The sequence below is a fragment of the Triticum aestivum genome, chromosome 1A (assembly GCF_018294505.1).
Source record: "Triticum aestivum cultivar Chinese Spring chromosome 1A, IWGSC CS RefSeq v2.1, whole genome shotgun sequence".
NCBI lineage: Eukaryota > Viridiplantae > Streptophyta > Magnoliopsida > Poales > Poaceae > Triticum > Triticum aestivum.
This window is the reverse complement of record NC_057794.1, coordinates 69,785,342-69,808,091: the sequence shown is the minus strand read 5'-3', so window position 1 is coordinate 69,808,091 and position 22,750 is coordinate 69,785,342.

Below are 22,750 nucleotides of genomic sequence, written 5' to 3'. Positions count from 1 at the left end.
CTATGTGTAGATGTTATATGCACGAGTAGAACACAAAGGGGTTGTGGGCGTGGGTATATACATATTGCTTGCCATCACTAGTTGTTTCTTGATTCAGCGGTATTGTTGGATGAAGCGGCCCGGACCGACATTACATGACCGCATTCATGAGACTGGTTCTACCGACATGCTTTGCACACATGTGGCTGGCGGGTGTCAGTTTCTCCAACTTTAGTTGAATAAGATTCAATGAACAGGGTTCTTTCTGAAGATCAAAAAGCAATCACTATACCACGTTGTTGTTTTGATGCGTAGGTAAGAATGGTTCTTGCTAGAAGCTCGTAGCAGCCACGTAAAACTTGCAACAACAAAGTAGAGAATGTCTAACTTGTTTTTGCAGGGCATGTTGTGATGTGTTATGGTCAAGACGTGATGATATATAATTTGTTGCATGAGATGATGATGTTTTGTAACAGTTATCGGCAACTGGCAGGAGCCATATGGTTGTCTCTTTATTGTATGAAATGCAATCGCCATGTAATCGCTTTACTTTATAGCTAAGTGGTAGTGGTAGTCGTAGAAGCAATAGTTGGCGAGACGACAATGATGCTTCGATGGAGATTAAGGTTTCAAGCCGGTGACGATGGTGATCATGACGGTGCTTTGGAGATGGAGATCAAAGGCACAAGATGATGATGGCCATATCATATCACTTATTTGATTGCATGTGATGTTTATCCTTTATGCATCTTATTTTGCTTAGTTCGGCGGTAGCATTATAAGATGATCTCTCACTAAATTTCAAGGTACAAGTGTTCTCCCTGAGTATGCACCGTTGCTACATTTCTTCGTGCCGAGACACCACGGGATGATCAGGTGTGATAAGCTCTACGTTGACATACAACGGGTGCAAGCCAGTTTTCCACATGCAGAATACTCAGGTTAGACTTGACGAGCCTAGAATATGCAGATATGGCCTCGGAACACTGAGACTGAAAGGTCGAGCGTGAATCATATAGTAGCACTACTAGGGAAAAGCCTAGACACAGAACTTTAGCAATAGCACATGTTAAAAAAGGGCGCAACTGCTAGACAGCAGTAGCGCGCGCTAAATAACCGCGCTGTAGATACATATATAGCAGTACCGCGTCCCGTTATAAAAGCACTACTACATAAATTCCCACCACTAAGCCGATCGGCTACACATAGTAGTAGCGCTCTTTTAGGAACAGTGCTGCTGCTAATTTTGTTGTAGCAGCGCGTTTATGTTCAAGGCGCTACTGCTAACGAAAATAAAATAAAATGAAAAACAAGTAGAGAAGTAAATGAAAATGAAAGAAATAGAAAAATGAGAAAGGAAAAAATAAAATGTAAAGAAAAAATGAAAAAAGGGAAAAAGGAGAAAGGAATAGCAGTAGCGCGTTTCAGGAAACACGCTGTAGCTAACTTAGCTATAGCGCGTTTTCAGGAACGCACTACCGTTACATTTCACTTAAACAGCGGTTTCCCTCCCCCCGGCCACCACTTCTCCCCCAAATCCCTCGCCCTCGCCGCTGTCTTCCCAATTCGCCATCGGCCCACTTCGCCGCCTTTTCCTGCTGGCATGGATGCCCGCAACCTCACCGTCTCCCCCCGAGGCCGCCGTCGTCCTCACCGCCACCGCCCGAGGCCGCCCTCAGCCTCACCGTTGCCGCCCGAGGCCGCCCTCGACCTCACTGTCGCTGCCCTCGACCTCACCGCCGCTTGAGCCCGCCCAGGACCACAACTGCCCGTGCCTGAGCCTGCGCTCTCCGCCCCTGCCTCCGTCGCCGAGCACCTGCCCGCCACCGTCTCTCCCCTCTCTGTAAGTCCCCCACCCCTCGCCCCACTCCTCTCTCCCTGCATTTTAGAGCAAAAATTAGTAGAGCAAAAGTTAGTTTATAGCAAAAAAATTAGTTTAGAGCAAAAGATGTTAAGTAGTAGATGTAAGAGCAAAAATTTGTTTAGAGCAAAAAAATTGGTTTACAGCAAAAGTTAGTTAGGGTAGTAGGGTTTAATTAGGGTAGATGCTGCTTGTAGTATATAGTGATACTAGTAGATGTTAATTAGGTTAGGTCAGTAGTGGTACTAGTAGATGTTAATTAGATGTTTTTAGTTAGGTTAGTAGTGCTGCTAGTAGTAGTGGTACAGTAGGTTAATTAGGTGAAGTTAAATGAATAACCTAAATGAATGAAATTAGTAGTTAAATGATTTTTTCCTTTCATCATTATAGAGCACTAAAGTTAACTGAATTTTGTTCTATTAGTAGTTAAATGAATTTTCTTCTACACTTTCTTTTTGAATTAGCTTGTGAAATTTGGACATGTATATTTGGACATGTGTTGCGGTGTCGAAGATGGATATTTGAACATTGTTTCCAAGGAATGAAGCTGAGTGGCCTATGTTTTGCCGGAATGTTTGATTCATTTTTGTTCCGGCAAATTTCAGGTTCTCGATTTGTCCACTTTTTAGCAAAGGTGATGCCAAAATTTTCCTATGTGTAGCATGGAAGATATCGAGATCTCTCGGTTGTTATGTTGACACGGAAAGTATACCGCTCAAAATATTATTCATATCTATTTCAAAACCGAGCTCTGGCACCTCTACAAATCCCTGCTTCCCTCTACGAAGGGCCTATCTATCTACTTTTATGTTGTCATCATCCTCTTATTAAAAAGCACCAGTTGGAGAGCACCATTGTCATTTGCATCCATTACTGTTAGTTTACATTGAGTATGACTTGACTGGATCTCTTTTACCATGAATTACAATGTCTAGTCAGTCCTTGATCTTTAAAGGTGCTCCGCTTTTATGTTTTGCGGTCTCAGAAAGGGCTAGCAAGATACCATCTTGTCATATCATATCATGATTGTTTTGAGAAAGTGTTGTCATCCAAGATTTATTATTATTGCTTGCTAGTTGATTATGCCATTGATATGAGTAAACATGAGACCTAAGTGTTATTGTGAATATGGTTAGTTCATAATCTTTGCTGAAAACCTGAATGCTGGCTTTACATATTTACAACAACAAGAGCAAACAGAGTTTGTAAAAGTTTTTCTTTATCACTTTCAGTTTATCAACTGAATTGCTTGAGGATAAGCAAAGGTTTAAGCTTGGGGGAGTTGACACGTCTCCGTCGTATCTACTTTTCCAAACACTTTTTCCCTTGTTTTGGACTCCAACTTGCATGATTTGAATGGAACTAACCCGGACTGACGCTGTTTTCAGCAGAATTGCCATGGTGTTATTTTTGTGCAGAAATAAAAGTTCTCGTAATGACCTAAAAATCAACGGAGAATTATTTTGGAATATATAAAAATACTGGAAGAATGATCCACATCAGGGGGCCCACACCCTGTCCACGAGGGTGGGGGTGCGCCCCCTGCTTTGTGGACCCCCTGATGCTCCACCGACCTCAACCTTGACTCCATATACACTTTCGGGGAGAAAAAAAAAATCAAAGAGAAGGATTCATCGTGTTTTACGATACGGAGCCGCCGCCAATCCCTAAACTCTCTCGGGAGGGCTGATCTGGAGTCCGTTCGGGCCTCCGAAGAGGGGAATCCGTCGCCATCATCATCATCAACCTTCCTCCATCACCAATTTCATGATGCTTACCACCATGCATGAGTAGTTCCATCGTAGGCTTGCTGGATGGTGATGGGTTGGATGAGATTTATCATGTAATCGAATTAGCTTTTTAGGGTTTGATCCCTAGTATCCACTATGTTCTGAGATTGATGTTGCTATGACTTTGCTATGCTTAATGCTTGTCACTAGGGCCCGAGTGCCATGATTTCAGATCTGAACCTATTATGTTTTCACCAATATATGAGAGTTCTTGATCCTATCTTGCAAGTCTATAGTCACCTATTATGTGTTATGATCCGTTAACCCCGAAGTGATAATAATCGGGATACTTACCAGTGATGATCGTAGTTTGAGAAGTTCATGTATTCACTATGTGTTAATGCTTTGGTCCGGTACTCTATTAAAAGGAGGCCTTAATATCCCCGAGTTTCCATTAGGACCCCGCTGCCACGGGAGGGTAGGACAAAAGATGTCATGCAAGTTCTTTTCCATAAGGACGTATGACTATATTGGGAATACATGCCTACATTACATTGATGAACTGGAGCTAGTTCTGTGTCACCCTAGGTTATGACTATTACATGATCGATCGCATCTGGCATAATTATCCATCACCGATCCAATGCCTACGAGCTTTTCCATATATTGTTCTTCACTTATTTACTTTTCCATTGCTACTGTTACAATCACTACAAAACCTAAAAATATTACTTTTGCTACCATTACCTTTGCCACCGTTACCACTACTATCATATTACTTTGCTACTAAACATTTTGCTGCAGATATTAAGTTTCCAGGTGTGGTTGAATTGACAACTCAGCTGCTAATACTTGAGAATATTATTTGGCTCCCCTTGTGTTGAATCAATAAATTTGGGTTGAATACTCTACGCTCGAAAACTGCTGCGATCCCCTATACTTATGGGTTATCAAGAACATTTTCTGGCGCCATTGCCGGGGAGCATAGCTCTATTCTTTGAGTCACTTGGGATTTATATCTGCTTATCATTATGAAGGACTTGAAAGATCAAAGAACCAAGATTTTCCCTCAACTACGAGGGGAGGTAAGGAACTGCCATCTAGCTCTGCACTTGATTCACCTTCTGTTTTGAGTAAGCTTGCGACACCTAAACCTGCTTCTACTATTAATTCTGATATGTCGCATGTTATTGATGATGCCACTTCTACTATGCATGATACTTATGATGAAACTACTTCTATGCTGGATACTAGTGTGCCACTTGGTGAATTTCTTGATGAACAACTTGCTAGGGCTAGAGAGAATGAAATTATTGAAACTGATAATATTGATGAAAGTGATGATGAAGATTCTCCCCCTAGATATGAATTTCCTGTTGTTCCTGAGGGTTATGTTATGGATGAAGAAACTGCTAGAGACTTTCTTGCCTGCAATGATAGATCTGATCTTTAGAAGTTATTAGCTAAGCTTAAAGAAAAAAACTCTGAATGCTAGAATGAAATATGATTTTGCTTATGCTACTTCACCTATCTTTATTACTGATAAGGATTATGATTTCTATGTTGATCCTAAGTTAATTACTTTGGTTGAATCTGATCCTTTCTATGGCTATGAATCTGAAACTGTTGTGGCACATCTTACTAAATTAAATGATATAGCTACCCTGTTCACTAATGACGAGAAAACTCGCTATTATTATATCCTTAAATTATTTCCGTTCTTATGAAAGGGTGATGCTAAGATATGGTTTAATTCTCTTGATATTGGTTGTGTGCGTAGTCCCCAGGATATGATTTACTACTTCTCTGCTAAATATTTCCCCGCTCATAAGAAACAAGTTGCTTTAAGGGAAATATATAATTTTGTGCAAATTGAAGAAGAGAGTCTCCCAGAAGCTTGGGGGAGGCTTCTCCAATTACTTAATGCTTTTCCTGATCATCCTCTCAAGAAAAATGAAATACTTGATATCTTTTATAATGGACTAACCGATGCTTCCAGAGATTACCTAGATAGTTGTGCTGGTTGTGTTTTCAAGGACAGAACAGTTGATCAAGCTCAAATTCTATTGAATAATATGTTGACCAATGAAAATAATTGGATTCTTCCTGAACCAGCTCCTAAGCCAACTCCGAAGAAAATGGATATTCTATTTCTCAGTCTTGAGGATACGCAAGAAGCAAAGAAATCTATGAAAGAAAAAGGTATAAAAGCTGAAGATGTTAAGAATTTACCTCCTGTTGAAGAAATACATGGTCTTAATTCATCACCTATTGAAGAAACACATGGTCTCGATAACCCGACCCAGGTAGTAAAGGTAAATTCTCTCTATAGATATGATAAAGCTGAAATCCCTCCTACTAAGTTTGCTAGCCAATTTTTGGATGAATTTGATAACTTTATGGTTAAGCGAGAAGATTTTAATGCTTATGTTGGTAGACAATTGAAACATAATACTTATATGATTGAACATTTGAGTAATTATATGGCTCGTGTTAAAGGTGAACTTAAACTTATTAGTAAACATGCTTCTATGGTTACCACTCAAGTAGAACAAGTACTTAAAGCTCAGAATGATTTGCTCAATGAATTAAACAATAAGAATAATGACTTTGCTATTAGAGTTGCAACTAGAAGAGGTAAAGTGACTCAGGAACCTTTGTATCCTGAGGGTCACCCTAAGAGAATTGAGCAAGATTCTCAGAGAACTAATGTAGATGCACCTAGTCCTTCTAAAAGGAAGAAAAAGAAAAATGATAGGACTATGCCTGCTTCTAGTGAACCTGTTGTAGACACACTTGAGAATCCTAATGATATTTCTATTTCTGATGCTGAAACACAATCTGGTTATGAACATGAACCTAGTGATAATGTTAATGATGATGTTCATATTGATGCTCAACCTAGCAATAACAATGATGTAGAAATTGAACCTGCTGTTGATCTTGATAACCCACAATCAAAGAATCAACATTATGATAAGAGAGACTTTGTTGCTAGGAAACACGGTACAAAAAGAGAATCATGGGTTCAGAAACCCATGCCTTTTCCTCCTAAACCGTCCAAGAAAAAGGATGATGAGGATTTTGAGCGCTTTGCTGAAATGATTAAACCTATCTTTTTGCATATGCGTTTGACTGATATGCTTAAAATGAATCCTTATGCTAAATATATGAAGGATATAGTTACTAATAAGAGAAAGATTCTAGAAGCTGAAATTTCCACGATGCTTACTAATTATACTTTTAAGGGTGGAATACCAAAGAAACTTGGAGATCCATGAGTACCAACTATACCATGCTCTATTAAAAGAAACTATGTTAAAACTGCTTTATGTGATCTTGGAGCCGGTGTTAGTGTCATGCCTCTCTCTTTATATCGTAGACTTGATTTGAATAAGTTGACACCTACTAAAATATCTTTGCAAATGGCTGATAAATCAACTACTATACCTGTCGGTATTTGTGAGGATGTGCCTGTTGTGGTTGCAGATGTTACTATTTTAACGGACTTTGTTATTCTTGATATTCCCGAGGACGATAGTATGTCTATTATTCTTGGAATACCCTTTTTGAATACTGGAGGGGCTGTTATTGATTGCACCAAAGGCAATGTCACTTTTCATGTTAATGGTAATGAGCATACTGTACACTTTCCGAGGACAAGTCCACAATATCAATTCTATTGGAAAATTTTCAACAATTACTATTAGAGGTTTTGAATTTCCTCTTCCTACTGTCAAGAAGAAATATGATATTCTTATTGTTAGGGATGTGCATATCCCTGTTGAGGTAACCTAGTGTTATTTGAAAATTCTCCAGTTTCATGTTATTCGAAATGAGTTTGTTAACAAGACCCGATCAACCTTGTTAGTGGATTCCTTTTGATGAGCATGAGATGGATGAATTTAGAAAACACAACTCTCTGTACCCTATTTTTATTTTCTGTTATTTATATTAAATAAAAAAATAGTATTAAATGGTTGGCTTGGATGGAGAGTATCTTCTCGTTGAGTAAATCTTCTGTGTTATTAAATGGCGTGCTTGGATGACAATTTCATTGTAAATGTGGTGTTCGCCAAGGGGACCCGATGTCTCCTCTGATCTTCGTCCTGGCAGCTGATCTACTTCAGAGTGCTATCAATGCAGCACTCGAACCTGATTTGATCAAACATCCCATCCCTCCAACTGGTGACGCTAAATACCTCGTGATCTAGTATGCCGATGACACGATAATTGTTCTACCTGCTTGTCTGGACCAAGCGGCAACGATCAAACAAATCCTTGAAGACTATGCCACTTCAATTGGCCTGAAAATCAACTTCCACAAATCTACACTTGTGTCCATCAACACACTGGCGAACATATGCAATGACCTGGCTAACCTTTTTGGATGTACACATGCCAGCATGCCTTTCACTTACCTTGGTCTGCCTCTAGGCACCACCCGACCCTCGGTCCTTGATTTGACGCCGTTCGTGTGCAAAGATGAAAGGAAGATCACGGCTGCGATGTCCCTCATGTCCTATGCTAGCAAGCTAGCTCTACTAAATTTTCTCATCACCTCGCTGGCCATCTACCCCATGGGGACTCTTAGACTGCCACCCAAAATACTTGCTCAATAGGATAAAATTCACAGACGCTAGCTTTGGAACAAACGAACGGCAGATGGGGACAAACAGAACTCTCTGGCATCTTGGAACATGGTATGTCGACCCAAAAAGTGCGGTGGTTTGGGTATACTTGACCTCAGAATACAAAATGATGCACTATTGCTCAAATTTCTGCATAAATTCTACAACAAAATGGATATCCCTTGGGTTCGGCTCATCTGGGACACATACTACAATGAGTCGATCCCGCATGCAACAGATAACTGTGGCTCTTTCTGGTGGCATGACCTAGTAAACCTTATGCCAATCTATCGTGGCATCAACCAGGTACAAGCAAAATGTGGTACTTCTATGCTATTCTGGAAAGACAACTGGAATTAGTCCATCATGGCGGAAAAATATCCACGAGCTTTCTCTTATGTCCTTGATGACGACTTGTCTGTGCAAGGCTTTTTGACTGCCCCACCCTTCATGCAACCTTTCAACTACCACTCTCGTTGCAAGCACATGACGAGCTCAAGATTCTCCAATTGGATATGGCTGTGGTGGTGTTGGAAGAACAGGATGATGTATGGTCCTACTGTTGGGGTTCAACCGTGTTCAAAACTACAGCCTACTATCAATTTTTTTCGGGATGTGGTTGCCCACATGGCGTTTAAGTGGCTCTGGAAGACTAAATGCACACCCAAAAATCAAAGTATATGGTTGGTTTTTGCTCTCGGATCGGCTCAACATAAGGAACATGCTTAAACGACGGCACTACAATATTGGCACAAATCTGGACTGCCTACTTTGCGGGCTTCACGTCGAAGAAAGTGTGGAACACCTGTTCTTTCATTGCACCTTTAGCAAGGAATGTTGGCGCTTACTAGACATCTCATGGGCTATGCAAGGAGATATGTTGGATCTGGTGGAGAATTTGAAGATACAACACCCATGCAAAATGATCATGGCGATCTTTTTAACTGCTACATGGAGCCTTTGGAAGGAGCGCAACAATAGCTATTTTAGACACGTGTCACCCTCCATTACTTCATGGTTCAATAGGTTCAAAGAAGACTTTGACAACATTAGATATAGATTACCTGATAACAAGAGACATGTTGTCTCTTCTTTCTTGCAAAGTCTTCCACAGTAACCCTAGGGTTATGCTTAGGGTCTGACCCCCTCACCTTTGTAAATATCATCATGTAACTGTTACCTTGTGCTAATATATATGCAGTAGGAGCCTTTCCTACTGTCTTAACCCTCAAAAAAAGAAAAAAATAGTATTTTTCTATCTATTTTCTGAATTATTCATGCAATAAAAAATACCCCGAAAATAAAAGTTCTCCAAATGCCCTGAAATTTAAATATGATTTTTTCTGGAATATTTGAGAATATCTGGCACTGATAACTCACCAGGGGGAGCAAGCACCTGGCCACGGGGGTCCAGTGCACGCCCACCCCCTAGGCGCGCCCCCTGCCTCGTGGGCCCATGGTGGCTTCCATCTACTTATTCCAGCTACCGCACACTCCTTCCTCCCAAAAAATCACCAACCAGCTCAAACCCGAGTTCTAGCTCATCTTGCTGCCATTTTCAATCTCCTAGCTCAAAGCTCCATTCACAAAACTGCTTTGGTGGATTGTTCTTTGGTATGTGACTCCTCCAATGGTCAAATTAGTTTCTGTTCTAGTGCTTTATTTATTGCAAATTTTTGCTACTTAGGTGACCCTGTTCTTGATCTTGCATGTCAAATTTATATGGTCAAAAGTAGTTATAATGCATGATATAGCCTCTAGGCACTTGTAGGAGTAGTTTCTATCAATTTTGTTGAGTTTAGTTCACTTTTATTTTGAGTTGCTAAAAATTTCAGAAAAATATGAAGAGATTTTTGAGGGGCTCATCGAGCCGAAGCTCGAAGGATAAAACAGTGAAGAGAACAAGCAACCCAAGTATAATTTTCCTCGCACCGCGGAGGTTCGGCCGTGTGAATGGCCTTGTGATGATTTCTTGAGAGCAGCCGGGATTTATGATGATTTCTATGAATTGGTTGAGAATGTAGGCCTCACTGCCTTCCTCCACGACCAACGCGAACAATATCTCTTACTCACCAATATCTTTGTGCAAAACTTTCATTTCCATGCTAGGAGCTCACCACCTATGGTGGAATTTTATTTATATGATGAGCATAAGGAGATGTCACTTCGTGATTTTTGTTGGGTTTGTTTGATCCCTTTTGAGGGCAGTGTAGAGGAACCACCTCGTGACGATGTGGAAGGGTTTATTGATACAATTGCTGTAGGGGAAACAAGGAAAGTTTCCGATGCAAAAATTACTAGCATACATTTTCCTGTTTTACGTTACTTTGCAATATTTGCTAGTAGATGCTTAATTGATCGCGGAAACTGTGGCAACCTTAGTGCCCCTGATATTGTTATTTTGTGCCATGCCTTGTTCCGTGATGACACATTTAGTATGGGCGCTATTGTTGCAAAGTGGTTAAATCTTAACCGTACTAAGGGCCCCATCTTGGGAGGTATCTTTGCCTCGTGCCTCGCTGCACATTTTAACATACCTATTAGGCATTATGAGAAAGAAGAAAAGTTGATGCCTCCTATTTTTCTAGACTATAAGAGTATGGTAGCACATGATTTTATCGTTAAGGGTAAGGAAAAGATGCTTAAGTCCAAGCTGATATTTGATAGAAATCACCCTAAGACTATTACTTTGCCTAATCCTTCCTTGCTTGACTTATCTGCATGCAAGTACCTTGTTCCGCCGGAGGCCATTCACGCCTACCGAAACCCCACACCAGCTACAGAGCCAGAGCCGGAATCACAATTTGATCCTCACCGGCAGTCTGTTTATCAGTGGAATCCGGAAGAGATTGCCAACTAGTGGCACCAGCGGGATCCTTCTCAGTACGACCCCAGCTTCAACTTCGGATATCCACCAGGACATCCATGGGCGTAGACCAACTTAGGCCAAAAGCCTAAGCTTGGGGGAGTACGTATTTCTCAGCGACATTACATTCATGTTCACACACTCATGCTAGTTGTCGGTGCTCATACTTTTTCATTGTATTATCCATACTAGTTTATTTCCCTTTTTATGCTTTCTTCTTGTGTGTTTGATAAACCTTAGAAAAAACAAAAAAATTAGTTGCAGCTTTTAGTTAGTTTACTTTTCATGATGTAGTAGTAGTAATTAAAAAGAAAACCCAAAAAGATTTATCGTTCTTCTTTTGCTTCTTGGGAGCTTTCCCGTGTAAATATTTTGTTTCTTTTCTTTGGGGGTCGATAGGAGAAGACCATAATGAAAATGTTGCGTGGCTCTCATATGCATTATTGTTGATCTAACAAAGAGCCCATATTACCTTGTCTTCTCTCTTGAATTGAATGCTTGCAGATTCCAGCTTAGTCCAATGCACATGCACTATTATTATTATCCACATCGTTCGGTCGTGGAAGTGAAAGGCAATAATGATGATTATATGATGAACTGGTTGAGATGAGAAAAGTTGGTATGAACTTGACCTCTCTTGTTTTTGTAAATCTGATTAGTTCATCGTTCCTGATTCAGCCTATTATGAAGGAAACATATTTGCAATGACAATTAGAGATTGTAATTGCTTATGCCATGCTTCATTAGCTAGGAGTTTATAATGGTTTACCTGGCGTGCCAACATGCTATTAAAATGGTTGTGATGTGGTATGATAGGGTGGTATCCTCCTTTGAATGATTCGAGTGGCTTGACTTGGCACATATTCACACATGTAGTTGAAACAAAATCAACATAGCCTCTATGATATTTATGTTCATGGTGCATTATATCCTACTCATGCTTGCATTCAGTGTTGATTAATTTTAATGCATGTTCATGACTGTTGTCGCTCTCTAGCTGGTCGCTTCCCAGTCTTTTTCTAGCCTTCACTTGTTCTAAGTGGGAATACTGCTTGTGCATCCAATTCCATAAACCCCAAAGTTGTTCCATATGTGTCCACCATACCTACCTATATACGGTATCTACCTGCAGTTCCAAGTAAATTTGTATGTGCCAAACTCTAAACCTTCAAACAAACATTCTATTTTGTATGCTTGAATAGCTCATGTATCAACTAGGGTTGTCTGTATCTTCCATGCTAGGTGGGTTATTCTCAAGAGGAGTGGACTCCGCTCCTCACTCACGAGAAAATGGCTGGTCACCGGGATGCCCAGTCCCATGCTTTATGCAAATCAAATCAAAATAACTGCAAACAAAACTCCCCTGGGACTCTTGTTAGTTGGAGGCACTCATTGTTTCGAGCGAGCCATGGATTGATGCTTGTTTATGGAGGGGGAGTATAAACTTTACCATTCTGTTTGGGAACCGCCTATAATGTGTGTAGCATGGAAGATATCAAGATCTCTCAGTTGTTATGTTGACAATGAAAGTATAGTGCTCAAAATATTATACATTTCTATTTCAAAACCGAGCTTTGGCACCTCTACAAATCCCTGCTTCCCTCTTTGAAGGGCCTATCTATTTACTTTTATGTTGAGTCATCATCCTCTTATTAAAAAGTGCCAGTTGGAGAGCACCACTGTCATTTGCATCAATTACTGTTAGTTTACGTTGAGTATGACTTGAATGGATCTCTTTTACCATGAATTACAATGTCTAGTCAGTCCTTGATCTTTAAAGGTGCTCTACATTTATGTTTTGCGGTCTTAGAAAGGGCTAGCGAGATACCATCTTGTCATATCATATCATGATTGTTTTGACAAAGTGTTGTCATCTGAGATTTATTATTATTGCTCGCTAGTTGATTATGCCATTGATATGAGTAAACATGAGACCTAAGTGTTATTGTGAATATGGTTAGTTCATAATCTTTGTTGAAAACCTGAATGCTGGCTTTACATATTTACAACAACAAGAGCAAACAAAGTTTGTAAAAGTTTTTCTTTATCACTTTCAGTTTATCAACTGAATTTCTTGAGCACAAGCAAAGGTTTAAGCTTGGGGGAGTTGATATGTCTCCGTAGTATCTACTTTTCCAAACACTTTTGCCCTTGTTTTGGACTCTAACTTGCATGATGTGAATGAAACTAACCCGGACTGACACTGTTTTCAGCAAAATTGCCATGGTGTTATTTTTGTGCAGAAATAGAAGTTCTCGGAATGACCTGAAAATCGACGGAGAATTATTTTGGAATATAGAAAAAATATTGGAATAAAGATCCACGTCAGGGGGCCCACACCCTGTCCATGAGGGTGGGGGAGCGCCCTACCCCCTGGGCGCGCCCCCTGCCTCGTGGGCCCCCTGATGCTCCACCGACCTCAACCTTGACTCCATATATTCACTTTCGGGGAGAAAAAAAATCAGAGAAAAGGATTCATCGCGCTTTACGATACGGAGCCGCCACCAAGCCCTAAACTCTCTCGGGAGGGCTGATGTGGAGTCCGTTCGGGGCTCCAGAGAGGGGAATCCGTCGCCATCATCATCATCATCATCATCAACCTTTCTCCATCACCAATTTCATGATGCTCACTGCCATGCATGAGTAGTTCCATCGTAGGCTTGATGGACGGTGATGGGTTGGATGAGATTTATCATGTAATCGAGTTAGTTTTGTTAGGGTTTGATCCCTAGTATCCACTATGTTCTGAGATTGATGTTGCTATGACTTTGCTATGCTTAATGCTTGTCACTAGGGCCTGAGTGCCATGATTTCAGATCTGAACCTATTATGTTTTCACCAATATATGAGAGTTCTTGATCCTATCTTGCAAGGCTATAGTGAGCTATTATGTGTTATGATCCGTTAACCCCGAAGTGACAATAATCGGGATACTTACAGGTGATGACCATAGTTTGAGGAGTTCATGTATTCACTATGTGTTAATGCTTTGGTCCGATACTCTATTCAAAGGAGTCCTTAATATCCCTTAGTTTCCATTAGGACCCTGCTGCCACGAGAGGGTAGGACAAACGATTTCATGCAAGTTCTTTTCCATAAGCACGTATGACTATATTCGGAATACATGCCTACATTACATTGATGAACTGGAGCTAGTACTGTGTCACCCTAGGTTATGACTGTTACATGATCGATCGCATCTGGCATAATTCTCTATCACCGATCCAATGCCTATGAGCTTTTCCATATATTGTTCTTCGCTTATTTTCTTTTTTGTTGCTACTGTTACAATCACTACAAAACCCAAAAATATTATTTTTTCTACTGTTACCTTCACTACAAAAAAAACACATCCGTGACATTTTGGGCCGAACGAATTTTTTCTGTCATACTTATGACACTTCTATGATGATAATTGTGACAAAACCCGGTATCATCATAGATGTGGTGGGGTCCTACTTCTATGACAAAAAATCATGACAGAAAATGGGCTTTTCATCCTGGGCGAGCCGGAGACGTAGCTGCATGACATTCTTTGGGCCGTCCATGACGGAAAAAACCATGGTAGAAGCGAGTGCGAGGAAAATATCGGGGTGTTCCCGGTTAAGGTGGGTGGTCGGGGCCGAGCGATGCGCGTTTCTCTCGTACACGCACACGCGTGGGTGCGAGGCGTTGGGCTCTAACTGAACCCGAGTGATTGCACTGCAGGCTACGCGTTACTGAACCCGAGTGATCGATCGATGCTGCCTTTGGATGAACAGTGAGTGCTGCTAGGGGTTTGGATGAATAGTTCCCGGTGGGGTGGATGAACAGGACCCCGTGGTTTTCCCTCTGGATGAACAGGACCCCGATCGATCGAGCCGGTTGGGGCTGGATGAACAGGACCCCGTGGAGGGCAGGATGAATAGGACCACCCCATGGAGGGCTGGATGAACAGTAGACGGTGGAGGGCTGGATGAACAGTAGCCCGTGGAGGGGTGGTTGAACAGGAGCCCGTGGAGAGGGCTGGTTGAACAGTAGTTGGTGGAGTAGCGCGCGGTGGAGGCTGGATGAACAAGAGCCCATGGATGAACAGTCGCAGGTGGAGGCTGGAGGAGGTCGACGGTGGATGAACAGTAGCCCGTGGAGGCTAGAGGGGGTCGACGGTGGAGATGAACAATATCCTATGGAGTCCCGTTTTGCGGTATGCCACACCCCTCCCGATGAACAGGACCCCCATTTCGACCGTAGCGCTCCAACACAAGTCCGCTTCCTCCGTTTTACGGTACGCCACACCCCTCCCGATCAACAGGACCACCATTTCGACCGTAGGAGGTCCGTTTCCTTCGTTTTGCGGTACGCCAGACCCCTCCCGATGAACATGATCCTGTTTAGACCGTGGCTGCTTGAACACAAGGCCGTTTCCTCTGTTCTGTGGTACGCCAGGCCTCGTTTCACTAGTAGGAAAAGGGCTATAGATGAAATTGACCCTAATGGCGCACCAGAGAAGTGGTGCGCCACTACAGTATACTAATGGTGCACCATGTGCCGATGCGCCATTAGTGTGGAAGACACTAATGGCGCACCAGACACAAGGTGTGCCACTAGTAACATTTTTTTCATTTTTCCAAACATACTAATGGCGCATCCAGGCAAAGTGCGCCATTACTAGTTCTAACTAGTAATGGCGCACCAGCCATAGAGTGCGCCACTACTGTATTTTTTTATTCTTTTTTTTGCAAAACTACTAATGGCGCACCGTGGCACAGTGCGCCATTACTAGTTTAAACTAGTAATTGTGCACTATGCCACGGTGCGCCATTAGTATATTTATTTATTTATCTATTTATTGCAAAACTACTAATGGTGCACGGCTAGCAGGTGCGCCATTAGTATGTTGGGTTACTAATGGCGCATGGCTGGGTGGTGCGCCATTAGTTACCTGGGACCAGCTAGATATTTTGGACAGCCACACCTACACACTCACTTTCCCCACTTCATTCCCCCACCTCCTTCTCCAAGCTTGTCGGCTGGCTCCTCCTCCTCACCTCATTTGCACCATAGATTCATCAAAATTAAGTGGTGAAATTACCTTTTTTTTGATAGGTAAGTAAGGGGAAAGCTATCTTCATGTTGTAGATCTACTTTTTTTTCTCCCTAGCTCGCTCCAACAACGTACACATGCACTTTTTGTGGCCTAGCTAGATCTATGTATGTTTGTGGTGTTGCATATGTTTGTGGTGTTGCATATATGTTTGTGTTTGCAGGTACCGGTATTTGAAATGCGATAGTTGCCAATATTTTGCCGGAATGTTGATTCATTTCCGTTTCGGCGAGAATTTTGGCACTATGCATTATTTTTGGTCCTATTTTTTCTTGGTTCTAAAATATCGTTTTGCTCTACCTCGCAGGCGACCATGGTCCGCACGATGACCGAAGGCATCATGAATAGGTTTTTGAGCTCCGCGAAGGCCGAGATGCTTCAAAAGAACGAGACGGAGATAAGATGTCTGTGTTGAAGATGCAAGCTGAAGAGCCTTATTGCGGACCCGGATTCTGGGCAGGTGCGGGACCACCTGCTCTTGCGTGGTTTCATGGATGGCTATCGGTGGCAAGGTGATGAAGATGACTATGAAGTCGTCCATGGGGGCCGGCAAGAAATGAGGAAGGGCAGAAAGACAACCACCGCGGCTCGGGCGGGCGAGAAGACGAAGAATCTCCAGGACATGATCACGACGGTGATGCTGTACACAGTCACTCATGTAGAAGATGCCGGATATGATGATGAGGAAGATGCCGGAGCAGACGAAGGGCATGATCGTGAAGATGAAGATGCCGGCGGAGCAGACGATGATGGACCATCGATGGGCTGGGTGCAGGACCCTCATATTCAAGAGCTGCTTCTCAAGCAGACGGATAACGCAAGAGCTGCCGCCTGAGAGAAAGCCAAGCTGGATCAACTAGAGATAGACGCGGTTACTCCATTGTATGAAGGATGAAGGCCCGAGGATACCCGCCTGAAAGTAACGCTCATGGCTCTAGAGATGAAGGTAAAACACAAAATGACCGACGCATGCTTCGACGAGAACATGTCATTCTGGCACGAACGTCTTCCCAAGGGGAACAAGTGCCCTACCAATTTCGAGGAGGCAAAGAAAATCGTGTGTCCTCTGGATTTACCGCACGTGAAATACCATGTGTGCATGAACAATTGCATCATTTATCGGGGCGAGCACGCGGAGTCTACCATATGTCTGGTGTGCGGCGTCACTCGATACAAGAAGAGGAAGAAAGCTCCTCGAAAAGTGGTGTGGTACTTTCCGATCACTCCTCGTCTACAGCGGTATTTTGTGGACCCTAAGGTAGCAAAGCTCCTGCGTTGGCACACAGATAGGGAGGAGAAGAAGCGAGAAGATGACACAAATGATCCGGAGTTAAACAAAAAAGACAAGATGCTGAGTCACCCTAAGGATGGGAGCCAGTGGCAAGCGTTGAACTTCGAACACCCAGAATTTGGGAAGGATCCAAGGAACATCGTGCTGGGCGCGAGCACCGATGGAGTCAATCCGTTTGGCAGCCAGAGAAGCACACATAGCACCTGGCCTATGTTTGTGTGGATGTACAACCTTCCCCCCTAGTTGTGCATGAAGAGGAAGTACATACACATGAGTATGCTAATTGAAGGGCCGAAACAACCAGAGAACGACATCAATCTGTATCCGGGGCTGCTGAAAGAGGAGCTAGACACGCTGTGGAAAACGTCAGCCAATACGTGGGACGCCGTAGAGAAAGAATATTTCCCTATGAGAGACGCACTGCTCACGAGGGTGCACGACTATCTCGGTTACGGATATCTCGCGGGGCAGGTGGTCCACGGATTTTCTGGATGCATCAGGTGCATGGATGACACAACGTATCACCAGCTAGATAGAGATTCCGGGTCTTCAAAAACCGTGTTCATGGGACATCGAAGGTGGCTTCGCGATGATGACCCGTGGAGGAAACGCAAGGATCTGTTCGATGGTGAAACCGAACCCCGAAGACGCCCGCGTACGAGGAGCGGCGAGGAAATAGACGAGCTATTGAAAAATTGGAAAGATTGCCCACTGCCGGGAAAGAAGCAAAAGGCGCCAGAGCCGGGAAAGAAGCGAAAGGCACCAGAGCCGCTGCTGAAGGTATGGAAAACGAGGTCTGTTTTCTGGGACTTGCCGTACTAGAAGATCCACCGTGTGCCTCACAACATTGATGCCATGCATATCACGAAGAACGTGTGCGAGAGTCTGCTTGGTACCCTGCTCAACATGCCAGAGAGGACCAAAGATGGGCCAAAAGCAAGGGCAGACTTGAAATCAATGGGCATCAGGCAGGAGCTTCATGCTAATGATGTCGATGATGATGATGAGGTGAAGCAGGACACAGAAAGTCGTAACAAAGGCAAAAAGGCCAAGAAGATCAGAAATGACTACCCTCCCGCGTGCTTCACTCTAAGTCAGGAGGAGATCGAGTAGTTTTTCACCTGCCTCGTAGGAGTAAAACTTCCTTACGATTACGCGGGGAAGATAAGCAGATACCTAGACCCAGCGAAGCAGAAGTTCAGCGGGATGAAGTCTCACGACTGTCACGTGCTGATGATGCAGATACTTCCAGTTGCAATCTGTGGGATCATGGACGTGCACGTCCGTGAAACGCTATTTGGCCTATGCAACTTTTTCGACGTCATCTCTCGGAAGTCGGTTGGCGTGAGGCAACTCAGAAGGCTACAGGAAGAGATCGTGGTGATACTATGCGAGCTTGAGATGTACTTCTCGCCCGCACTCTTCGACGTTATAGTGCATCTGCTAGTCCATATCGTGGAGGATATCATCCAACTTGGGCCGACGTTCCTGCACAGCATGATGTCGTTAGAAAGGATGAATGGTGTCATCAAAGGATACGTTCGCAACATGTCACGTCCAGAGGGAAGCATAGCCAGGGGCTTTCTGACCGAAGAGTGCATCTCCTACTGCATGAACTATCTAGGCATCGAGAAACCCGTTGGTCTGCCCGTCAACAGGCACCTCGGTAGGCTCGCTGGATGGGATCAGCGTGAGGGTCGCCACGAAATGCATGTTGACTTCGAGGGTCGACTCGCCGACTTTGAAAGAGCAAACCTAGTCGCGCTACAACACATAGACGTGGTCGATCCTTGGGTGGTAGAGCACAAAACCTTTATTGAGAAGACGTACAATGACCAAGGCCAACAGAGGACGGACGGAGATATAATCAAAGAGAACAACTCATGTTTCACGCGTTGGTTCAAGTAGAGCTTCTGTCGTACCCTTTACATGAGGATTCTTCCGTGGAAGAACAACTCATATTTGCCTTGTCACAGGGCGCCGAGCACAACCTGATGATCTATGAGGCGTACGATATCAACGGCTACACATTCTACACCGAGGACAAGGACATGAAGAGCGATGGTTATCAGAACTCCGGGGTAATGATGGAATCCTACACCGGTAACGACAAGGACAGATACTACGGAAAGATCGAGGAGATCTGGGAGCTGAGCTACGCTGGAGAAAAGGTCCTGATGTTCCATGTCAGATGGGCCAAGAGCGTCCTAAAAGAAGACCGGTATTTCACCACCATGGTTATACCCGAAGCCAAATCCAAGACCGCAGGCGCAAACGTCACCGCAAAAAATGAGCCATGGGTACTGGCTTCCCAAGTAGACCAATGCTTCTTCATTACCGACCCGTCAAAGCCCAGTCATGTTGTCGTGAGGAGAGGCAAAAGGAAGATCATCGGAATGGATGGAGTAGCCAATGAGCAAGACTTCGACAAGTACGGCGACCCGAAGATCGAACATGACGACGACGATGAAGTAGCAGCATACACCACAAGAAGAAGCAGGACCACCCTACCTAAAGGACGTCCGTTCCACAAAAGAACTCCATTTGCGAAAAAGAAGGGCAAGAAGATTGTGAACAGATAGCTAGCTAAGATCGATTGTATTTAAATCGTAGTCTTCATTTCTCGGGCACTTTTTGATATCATGAATATTTTTAAATTTCATGGGCACTTTTTGAATTCATGAATATTTTTTCAAATTTGATGATATTTTTTCATATTCAATATGAAAAAATATTGAATATTCATGAGGACACTCGATCTCGATCCCCCTCCCTCTCGATAGCTATCCCCCTCACCAGATCCCCCTCGTTGCCGAGCACCCCCCACACCCTCCCCCCGCTCCACCACCGCCGAGCACCCCCCGCACCCTCCCCCCGCTCCACAGTCGCCGAGCACCCCCCGCACCCTCCCCCCGCTCCACCGCCGCCGCCGACCCCCCGTACCCTCCCCCGGCCCGCTCCACCGCCGCCGCCGACACCCCGCACCCTCCCCCACTTTTTGATGATATTTTTAAATAACAAATTTGATGATATTTTTTCATACTCAAAAATGTTTTACCAATTCACAAATGAATTCAACTAAAAATCCAAAAAAGACTAGTTGTGCTTGGTTATATGTTACTCCCAAAAGCATATAAAGTTTGTCAAATTTGGAGCTATGGATATTTAGTTATGATTTAAACAAGTTTGAACATATTTAAACACAAATAAATATCAAACAACATTTTAAATGTTGTTAACATGGAAACAAACTACATATTATTTTTCTACATGAAATTCTGAGCATCTAGCATACGTGACATGTTATATTTGGATGCATGCATAAAAAGATATGTGCAAAGAAAAAAATGCATAAAAACAAAAATTGGGAGCCTGGGAATCGAACCCAAGACCTCCCAGTGTGTGTGCTGCGTGCTAACCAGTCGAGCTAGTGTGTGTGTTCTGATGGGGATACGGTTAGGTGGAATATAACCTGAGTGCTCGAACTGTAATAAAAAACAATTACTAATGGCGCACCGGGGGGAGGTGTGCCATTGCTGTCGTCGTACTTATGGCGCACTAGGGGAGGTGTGCCATTGCTAACCCTCCCCCCACTCCACCTATTTCCCTCTGGCCTCTCTCCCTCCCTCGCCAGATCCCCCACTCGACCTAACCCGCCCCAACCGTACGCCGCCGCCCCTCCCCTCCGTCCGCCGCACGTCGTTGGCGACGCCACCGCCTCTCCTTCCATGCCTTCTTCTCCACCCCACTGCCCCGACCCCCGCCGCCCCCGTGCCCCCGTGCCCCCACTACTGCAGCTCCCCCGCGTCGCCGCCCCCACGCCCACCACCACTGCAGCTCCCCCGCGCGCCGCCCCCGCGCCCCAACCCGGAGGAGGAGGACGAGTAGGAGGAGGAGACGGAGGCGACCGACGCGGAGCAGGAGGCCGCGGAGGACGCGCTGCTGGACCGCGCGCAGGCCCTCATCTCCCGCATCATCGAGCAGGAGGCCAACCCCAACCCGCGCCTCATCCACACCCTCGCCACCACCCGCGTCGTTGAGCAGGAGGCCAGGTAGTCCGCCCATCCCCTCCCTCTCCCCATTCCGCCCAAATGCTCAAATCAATTCCCACCCTGAACTATGAACTTGTGCTTGTGGTGTTAAGAGGATGTGGTGAAAGTTATGATAGCTGCTTCAGCAATATACATAGGACTGTTGTATTTAGCACATGCTTCCTTGATGAATTGCTATGGCACCAGCAAGCATTTAGCAAAAAATGTGGAAAATCAAGGTTCCTCTTCAGATTAGGTTTTTTACTTTGTGTGGGAGTGAGGAATCTATTGTCCGTACAAGCACAAGTTAATTTTACTCCTCCCTAATTAACAGTACTCCTGAATGACAGATATAACTACTCCTGAATGACCAATACTACTGGAGGAGTACTCCTTAACTGAAAAGATTTAATTTAATTAAAGGAAAAGGCTTGAGTTTATTTTTATTAACAAAAAATGTTTTAGTTAATTTGAGTTAACATAAAAGGTTTCAGTTAATTACTACTGGAGGAGTAAATTAAAAGGTTTAAGTTAATTAAAGGAAAAGTTTTGAATTTATTTTAATTAATAGAAAAATGTTTCAGTCAAAGGTACAGTTAAAGCAGATAAGCGAATGATCCTACTGTACTGAAAAAGAAGAGAGGGAGAGAGGACACTACTGCACTTGCTACAGAGTCTGAGGGGGGACTACTCAAGCAGTGCAAGCAAGCAAAATTGCAAGCTACTGTTGCTGCAAGCAAATTCTGTTAACACTTCCTTGGTTAACATTCTGGTTTTGTTAGATAGTGGCTACACTAATCTAGAGTGATACAATTTTCCTTCCCCTGTATTTCTTGTGGCTCTATTGTGTAATAATTGTTCTGTCATGAAAATAGAGTTTTATCTCTCATGTTCTGAATTTCCTCTTTTCCTCAAATTTTGCTTCACAATAGTATCTCTGCGGCTGTTGTTGATCATCTTTCAAGTTTATCTTTGTACTAGTATTTGAGCTCTTTCCATCATGTACTGTCATGTGGAACTCTTTTTACAGTTAAAATGACCATGATTTACTGTGTCCAGTAGTTGGGTTTTTTAAGTCTGTTCACAACTCTAGTACACTTCTCTTACACTTACTAAGGACTTGTATTTCTGCTTTTTAGGTCGGCATAAATTTGGTAGTCTCTGAGTTTTGTTAATCCTATGATCTGTCGCTGTGTCAGCCTTTGTAATTTGCACCTATATTATGTAACACTACTTGCTGATGTTAAACTGTAACTCCCTTTCCTTAGAACTGTAATT